This window comes from Coenobita brevimanus, chromosome 50 (assembly GCF_032717465.1).
Source record: "Coenobita brevimanus isolate Jiangsu-jjx chromosome 50, ASM3271746v2, whole genome shotgun sequence".
Lineage (NCBI taxonomy): Eukaryota > Metazoa > Arthropoda > Malacostraca > Decapoda > Coenobitidae > Coenobita > Coenobita brevimanus.
The window spans coordinates 26,131,949-26,140,314 of NC_137003.1; the positions used below are offsets into that span (position 1 = coordinate 26,131,949).

The 8,366-nt window shown below is 39.0% G+C and overlaps 1 non-coding gene across 1 annotated transcript; it reads left to right on the forward strand.

Moving 5' to 3' along the window:
• The first annotated feature begins 1,976 nt into the window (after window positions 1–1,976).
• LOC145399906 (5S ribosomal RNA) lies at window positions 1,977–2,095 on the forward strand. Its single transcript, XR_013897353.1, has one exon. It is a non-coding gene; the product is annotated as a 5S ribosomal RNA (ribosomal RNA).
• Window positions 2,096–8,366: the final 6,271 nt, after the last annotated feature.

Below are 8,366 nucleotides of genomic sequence, written 5' to 3' on the forward strand. Positions count from 1 at the left end.
GTTTTCTGCATAATGAAGTTTTACGGCATAGAGCTTATCGTACCGTCCTTCGTGTGCCGGCACATAGTCGCGAAACTCATTGCTTCCTCCCTCATTAAATTTTGAAAAAAAACATGTTGAGAGAGAATGGAGATGTAATATGCAATAAGCTGCTATGGAGATGTTAGGAACCACTTTGGCCAACAAGAAGACAGCTCTATTTTATTACCCTTAAATATCCTTTCCTTCACTTTTACCTTCACTTATTTGCACCTACCCCTCCACTCTCTCCTTTGCTTTCTTCTTTCGCACCTTCTCTACATCCGACGGATTTTCTTATTATTTCTTTACCTCTTGTTAATGATGAGGAAAAATAAAGCTGTATCTAACCCTTCCAGCTAAAAATCTTCCCATACTGAATAAAACTCTAGAGATGACAAAAGTATAATGTACAATTCATTGTTGAGTTGCCAGAGTTGAGAAACTCTCCCTGTTGAATTCACCTGCACCTTTTCTACCTTACCCTGTCTCATCACAGATACCCTCTTCCACCCCAACCCACACTCTTCAGTTCCTTGGCAGTCTTTTCCTCTTCTAATACGCTTTTCTTATTTCCTCATATTCCCACTATTCATGTTTTTTTCTTATAGACATCACTCACCAGTTTACGCCTAGTGTCTGTCAGGTTCTTTCACTCGTTTGTCTTGCCCAATTTTCTATGCTTCTTTTCCTGCCTTCCCTTTTCATACTCTTGGTAAATTTTCCAGTCATATTGTGTGTCTCTTATTCCCACCCCTGTTTCTCAGTTCTTTAATTGCACAGCTTCTTTTTCTCTTTTTAACGCTTGTAGCCTCTTTATTATTATTTTTTTTAATACACCTTTATTACACTTCTCCTGGTTTCCCCTTCCTCTTGTCCCTCTTCCTTACACGTCATTTACAGGCTACGCTCTCTCTTTCTCTGCCTGCTAATGTACACCTCCAATCTTTTCCCTTAATCTCTTCTCCTTCCTTTTCCCTCATTTTTCTTCGTTATCCCTACTCCCAAACCTCACTTTACCGTTCGCCTTTACTCTCTTCCCCATACTCTCTCTCTCTCTCTCTCTCTCTCTCTCTCTCTCTCTCTCTTACTACTACTACTACGACTGCTACTACTAGAGTCTCATTACTGTTGTGTACGTGAGAATACTAAGGCTCTTTGCAATACACATAAAGTGTTTACAACCTTCTTTTGAACACATTTTTACATATTTTTCTCCCACACCATAATACATTTCTTTTGACCTAGTTTTCCCACACCAAACTCTTCTCAGTACATTTTCCATTTTTTTTTCCTGCCATTGCTTTATATTATTTCTTCTTGTCTAAATTTTCACACATCCACCACCGAATACCTTCCAAACCATATCCTCCTTTTTTTTCTCTCTCTCCAAACATGTTTTCATCCTACCTTTCCCAATTTTCCCACAATACATTATGACAGGGCAATTCACCTTCTCTAGAATTAGGGCTGAATTATGAAACTGAGATTAACAAATGGGTCATACATTATTTTACCTCTTGTTCTTACCCTTTACCAAACACTTACACACAAAAAGAAACCAGAAATTCACCTATTATTTGTTTTTACATTATCCTTGAATACGTAAAAAAAAAAAAATGCAAAACTTTGTTTTATGCTTGTTTATTTGTTTATATTCATTCTTCTGAGTCGGTCAAAGGACCAAACAAAAACAACTCAAGGACCTGATTAGGTCCTCGGGCTGTCAGTTGTATAGCCCCGCATTTCGAAGTCTTTTCAAAATATTTCTCTCTGTTTTTCTCATTGCTGTTTTTCTTTATCTCTTGCCAAGTGTTCAGCCATGCATCACCAATCATTATTCGAAATACCTACTTTTTATTTCACCCCTTTACTATTATAATTCCTCTTAACCTATTTTCCCTTTGATATTTCCAAACCTCATCCAGTATTCATCCATTATTTTCCCGTAATATATTGCCAACGGCCTTGCCACGTTGAGTACACCGCTTCCCATCCGATCAGCGAAGTTAAGCAACGTTGGGTCTGGTTAGTACTTGGATGGGTGACCGCCTGGGAACACCAGATGCTGTTGGCATCCCTACGTCAAGTGGGGTTGGTGGAGGATTAGTGCCCCTCCCTGTAAAACAATTAACTCTAAGCCCTTGGCCACCCTATTTGGGATACATGGCGTCTGGCAATGGATGGATGGATATTTCCTTCCCTCCCCCCCCCTTTTTTTTCATACATCACACGAACAAAGCAAAACATTTCTCCAGTTTTGCTTCTGTTCTTTCCTATTTTTTTTTTCATTTTCATTTTAGTTTCTTATTATTTCGTTTATCCCTGAAACATTTCATAACAATAACAGCAAAAATTGATGAGTGTGTTTCAGTGTTGAACCTAGTGATGTAACATATTTTGTAATATTGCAACCCCCAGGCAATTTTACGATCTTAAAAAGAGACTTCGATCAACAGGAGCCAGATGTAGGATTTACTGAACCTTCACTACAATAAGTTTCCTATACGGTAATCAAAATGGTCTGAAGGTAGCAAGGATAAACCAGTAAAATACGTTACCTGATCCATGAGGTGAATGTACCATTTAGTGTTTTGATCTCTTCCAGTCTAAATGACTCAGTAATGTATAATATCGTCTGTCAGCAGCAAGAATAAAACTTAATATACGACACCGGACTGTAGGGAGTAATAAGATACTGCATCTGTCCTCCCAGTTAGTTGAGGGAGCGAGAAAGTAGAGGCGGGTGGTATCCATATTAATGACGTGCGGCAACCGACAATCTCGCAGCTGTCGGACGGAAATGCTACATCTGCCCATAGGTAAGACAGGGTATAAAACGTTTGCAAGTACGTGCAAATTCAGTTACTCGGCAAACATGGCGTACTACCCACTCAAGTCCGTGCATAGACGACTGGCTGATGTGCAATTCAGGTGCTCTAAGACATGCCTCGTGTATCGTGTTAATTCTGTGGGATGTGAGCCTTACGGTATTGCTAGGGATCTTCACAACGTCTACCCTCACGAAGATACACTGGAAGGAAGAGACTATACAATCTAGCTAGAGTTGTGAGGGAGGACCATCATCGTGCAGAAGCCACCAGAAGAGGAAAATTTACCTTATCTCATCGCTCTCGTTGTGCAGTTTGGATGGGGCGCTTCCTTTGAAACATATTAACTGGCTGCGGAAATAGTGAAAAAGTCCAAAGATATGCACTACGTGGAGGGTGTGAAGAAAGACGCCAGGGAAAATAGACGAATATTTTAAGACATGCATTAAGAAACTTGTTGTTTTCGCCATGAGATGTAACGACATTGAAAAAAATTATTATTCCTGCAGGCATAGGGCGTGGTGGGAGGGTGGGTAATGTTTGGGAACAAACTTATTTACCCTTTTGCAAGGGTTTGCTGGCAGGCTTCAGCCTGCTGGCACTGAGGTAGTAATTGCACGTTCAAGTAACTAATGTGTGTGTTTTACCTCCTATGTAGGCTACTTATCATCAATTTAAAAAAAAAATGTAAGTCACACTAGGTATATAAATTAAATTTGTCAATGATATGAGTCTTAGTTTTTGTCAGGAACAATGATCAAAGAAGTGCATTATATGGCAAGTGAGATCAAAAAGAAAAAAGGTAAAAGGTAAAAAAAAAAAAATAAATAAAGGAGTGTGGGTAGGGTAGGGAGAAGGCAAGGAGTGAGGGAAGGACGGGGAAGGAACGAGGGAGGGAAGGATGTAGGGAGGCCAGAGAAAGTGTGTACCTGGTATAAATTAAATCCTGTAATGGTTTGAGTCTTAGTTTTTCAGAAGCGATGGACGAAGAAGTACATTATATCTATCTAACGAATTTAGGCAGTAAAGATGTGTATGAAACTAATTCACCAACCATCTTTGAGAACAGGCTCAATCCACTCCTACAGCTTAATGCCAAAAAGGAATATGAAATTGACTTAGTGAATTGTCTTTACCGAAAGGAAAATGAGGAGACAAGCATCCTTAATCCGCTCGAGGAGGGGGAAGCAAGCTACCCTACAGAAGAAGAGAAGGAGGAGGAAGAGAAGAGGGATGACAATGTTTGGATGGAGGAGAAAGTTAGTCCTATTGTGATGGAGAGAGAGAGGCAGGCGAATCTAAACTGGTAACAGGCGTGGGGGCAGGTGTGGCTGAGATGATAGAGGAGAGAGGGGCGGTGGCACATGTACGATTATCTAAGCGATAAGTTAGTCCTGAAAACATTTTATTTTAATGCTTCAGCAGTATTTTATTGACGATGGGTCACCCTTAACCCATCCAATCTAAAGAAGACATTTTCTTTTTATAAAGATCTTGTCTCGTGCGGGGAAACTGGCAGATCTACAAGTGGTATATCTGAGGGATCTTTTTATTATTATTATTTTTTTTTATCTTTCAAGGAAGGTTCGAATATCTAATCATGTTGAGCTCTGAGCGATTATCTTATGATTTACAAAGTAACACAGAATAAAATGCAAAATTAGGGAGAAAGAACTAGGAAAAGGGTTAGTGAAAGTTGGGTAAGAAGGGATACAATACAAGTTTGGAAATCATAAGATATATTATACTGTGCATTAGACAAAATGTGGTGAAAATAAGGTAAGAGGGAGAGGAAAATACGCTGCTGAGGGGAAAGTGAGTAAGAAAGAGAAATATTGGTGATAACACGACTGGGTAAGGAAGGGTAAAGTACAGTGCATAGAAGAGTATGAAATAATTTAGGGATAGACGAAATAATGAGAAAATAAAATGAAAATGAAAAGAATTAGGAAAGATAAAAGAAGCAAAACTGGAGAAATGATTTGTCAAAAAGTTCGTGTAATGTATGAAAAAGGGGGGGGGGGTTAGGGAATGAAATACATTACGGGAAAAAAAATGGATGAATACTGGATGAGGTTTGGAAATATCAAAGGGAAGATGGGTTAAGGGGAATTAAAATAGTGAAGGGGTGAAAAAAAAAAAAAATGACTATTTTGAATAATGTTTGGTGATGCATGGCTGAACACTTGGCAGGAGATGAAGAAAAACAGTAATGAGAAAAACAGAGAGAAATATTTTGAAAAGACTTCGAAATGATGGGCTATACAACTGACAGCCCGAGGACCTAATCAGGTCCTTGAGTCGTTTTTGTTTGGTCCATTCACCGACTCAGAAGAATGATTATAAACAAAAAAACAAGCATAAAACAAAGTTTTTTTTTTATTTACTTATTTCAAGGATAATGTAAAAGCAAATAATAGGTGAATTTCTCGTTTCTTTTTGTGTATAAGTGTTTGGTTAAGGGGAAAAAAAGAGGAAAAATAATGTATGGCCCTTTTGTTAATCTGATTTTCATAATTCAGCCCCAATATCAGAGAAGGTGAATCGCCCTGTCGTAATGTGGGAAAATTGGGAGAGGTAGGATGGAAATATGTTTTGGGAAAAATAATAAAAAAAGGAGGACATGGTTTGGAAGGTATTCGGTGGTGGATGTGTGAAAATTTAGACAAGAAGAAATAATATAAAGCAATGGCAGGAAAAAAAAAAAAATGGAAAATTTACTGAGAAGAGTTTGGTGTGGGAAAACTAGGTCAAAAGAAATGTATTATGGTGTGGGAGAAAAATATGTAAAAATGTGTTCAAAAGAAGGTTGTAAACACTTTATGTGTATTGCAAAAGACCCTTAGTATTCTCACGTACACAACAGTAATGAGACTCTAGTAGTAGCAGTCGTAGTAGTAGTAAGAGAGAGAGAGAGAGAGAGAGAGAGAGAGAGAGAGCATGGGGAAGAGAGTAAAGGCGAACGGTAAAGTGAGGTTTGGGAGTAGGGATAAAGAAGAAAAATTAGGGAAAAGGAAGAAAAAGAGATTAAGGGAAAAGATTGGAGGTGTACATTAGCAGGCAGAGAAAGAGAGAGTGTAGCCTGTAAATGATGTGTAAGGAATAGGGACAAGAGGAAGGGGAAACCAGAAGTGTAATAAAGCTGTATAAATAAGTAAAAAAAAAAAAAAAAAAAGGTAGAAGCATTAATAAAAAAAAAAGCTGTGCAATTAAAGAACTAAGAAACAGAGGAGAGGAGACACACAATATGACTGAAAAATTTACCAAAACTATGAAAAGGGAATACAAGAAAAGAAGCATAGAAAATAGGGCAAGACAAACGAGTGAAAGAACCTGACAGAAATTAGGCGTAAACTGGTTAGTGAAGTCCATAAGAAAAAACGCGAATAGTGGGAATATGAGGAAATAAGAAAAGCGTATTAGAAGAGGAAAAGACTGCCAAGGAACTGAAGAGTGTGGGTTGGGGTGGAAGAGGGTATCTGTGATGAGACAGGTTGAGGTAGAAAAGGTGCAGGTGAATTCAACAGGGAGAGTTTCTCAACTCTGGCAACTTAACAATGTATTGTACATTATACTCTTGTCATCTCTAGAGTTTTATTCAGTATGGGAAGATTTTTAGCTGGAAGGGTTAGATACAGCTTTATCTTTCCTCATCATTAACAAGAGGTAAAGAAATAATAGTAAGAAAATCCGTCGGATGTAGAGAAGGTGCGAAGGAAGGAAGCAAAGGAGAGAGTGGAGTGGTATGTGCAAATAAGTGAAAGTAAAAGTGAAGGAAAGGATATTTAAGGGTAATAAAATAGAGCTGTCTTCTTGTTGGCCAACGTGGTTCCTAACATCTCCTCCATAGCAGCTTATTGAATATTACATCTCCATACTCTCTCAACAATGAGTTTCGCGGCTATGTGCCGGCACACGAAGGACGGTACGATAAGCTCTATGCCGCAAAACTTCATTATGCAGAAAACTAAAGCAACGGATGCTTAACATTATGTGTACGTTGTTCATACCTTTTTTTTATCGAAATGGTCTTCACGATAAACCTACAAGAGAACAATAACATGACATTTGCAGGAACATGATGGTAGGGAAGAGATGGCCGGGAGCCAGCTAAGTCCACAAGAGTACAAACCAAAGGAGACGTAGGTGGAGGGAAAGTGGTGCTGAAGTAACTATGAAGGAGAGGGTGAAGAAGGGTGCAGGCTGTTGTGTGGGATGAAGAGAATGGCAAGTGGGATCATAAAAGGTAAAGGTAAAGAAAATGAAGAGTGTGGGAAGCGGTGGAAGAAGTTAAGTGTGATGAGAAAGGGTGAGGTTGGAAAGCAACAGGTGAATTCAGTAGGGATCTGGCAACACAACGATGTATTCTAAATTTTATCCTCATCTCTAGAGCTTTATTCAGACCGGGGAGATATTTTGCTTGAAAGGTTAGATACAGCTTTATATTTCATTGACACTAAGAAGAGGTAAAATAATAATATAGTTCGTCGCGGGTCAGAAAAGAGTAATCTTGACACTCAGCCCACGGTAAGGTTTCGCGGAGGTACGGAAAATCGTAGCTCTCCTCATTATGGTGTGGAAATCTCACAGTACATTAATTTAGAGGTGTAAAGAAAGATAAACAGAGGGAGGAATTGGAAAGAAGACAAAAACATATTGAAGAGGTTCAAATCATCAGCCATAAGAAGAAAGATATCTGCTTCGTTGTTATCTCGTGCAAGTCATGACCCACAAACGTATATAATTGTTAAGAAGGGAAGGACTGGCAAGGGAGCAGAAGAAGGAACATTGATAAATTAGATGATTTTCTGGACTAGATTTCCGGGGATGGATAAGAACGAACGGATATGTGAGAAGAAATCAAGATCCTGACCAGGATTATATACGGTACGAGACAGGGTTTAGGAGCTGTTCCTACGTCATTAACACCATTGCGATAAGGGCTTCAACCCTCGTAGGTGAACTCGTGGAAAAAAGTTCCTGTTACCGTGTGAAGTAGGACTAGACTTTGTATGCCTTTATGAGGAAGTATGTGGTGACGTTTAGTGGAGCGAGGTGTTACCGCAGGGTCATCAGTCACTCATTTTTTTTTTTTTTTTTTAATGATCAGGAGGCGCTTCAGCCTCTTATAAATTAATAATAAGAACTATTGTGCGCTGCTGGCTGAAATGCTAATCAGGGGTCCTTTAGCTAATTGCAAACACATCTAAAAACTTGCTGTAAAATCGTTTGGCCTTATCCAAGCAAAGCAGAAAACTGGCCTACCGATGTTTAGCCACTTCAGCCCCAGCACGAAACCCTTCACTTCAAAAAGTCTCCGCTAAAGCAAATGAACTCATTTAGGCAGAGAGTAAAAGAAAAAAAAAAGAAAAATACGTCATCAGATTGAAGGGGTTCTGGGTTAATAGTAATGCGAAAGGATTGAGAAGAAAAAGCTGAGGAGACAGCATGAGCCAAGAATGAATAAATAAGGAAGGATGGAGGAGATGGGTGTGGGATGAAGAGAAACATAAGGCG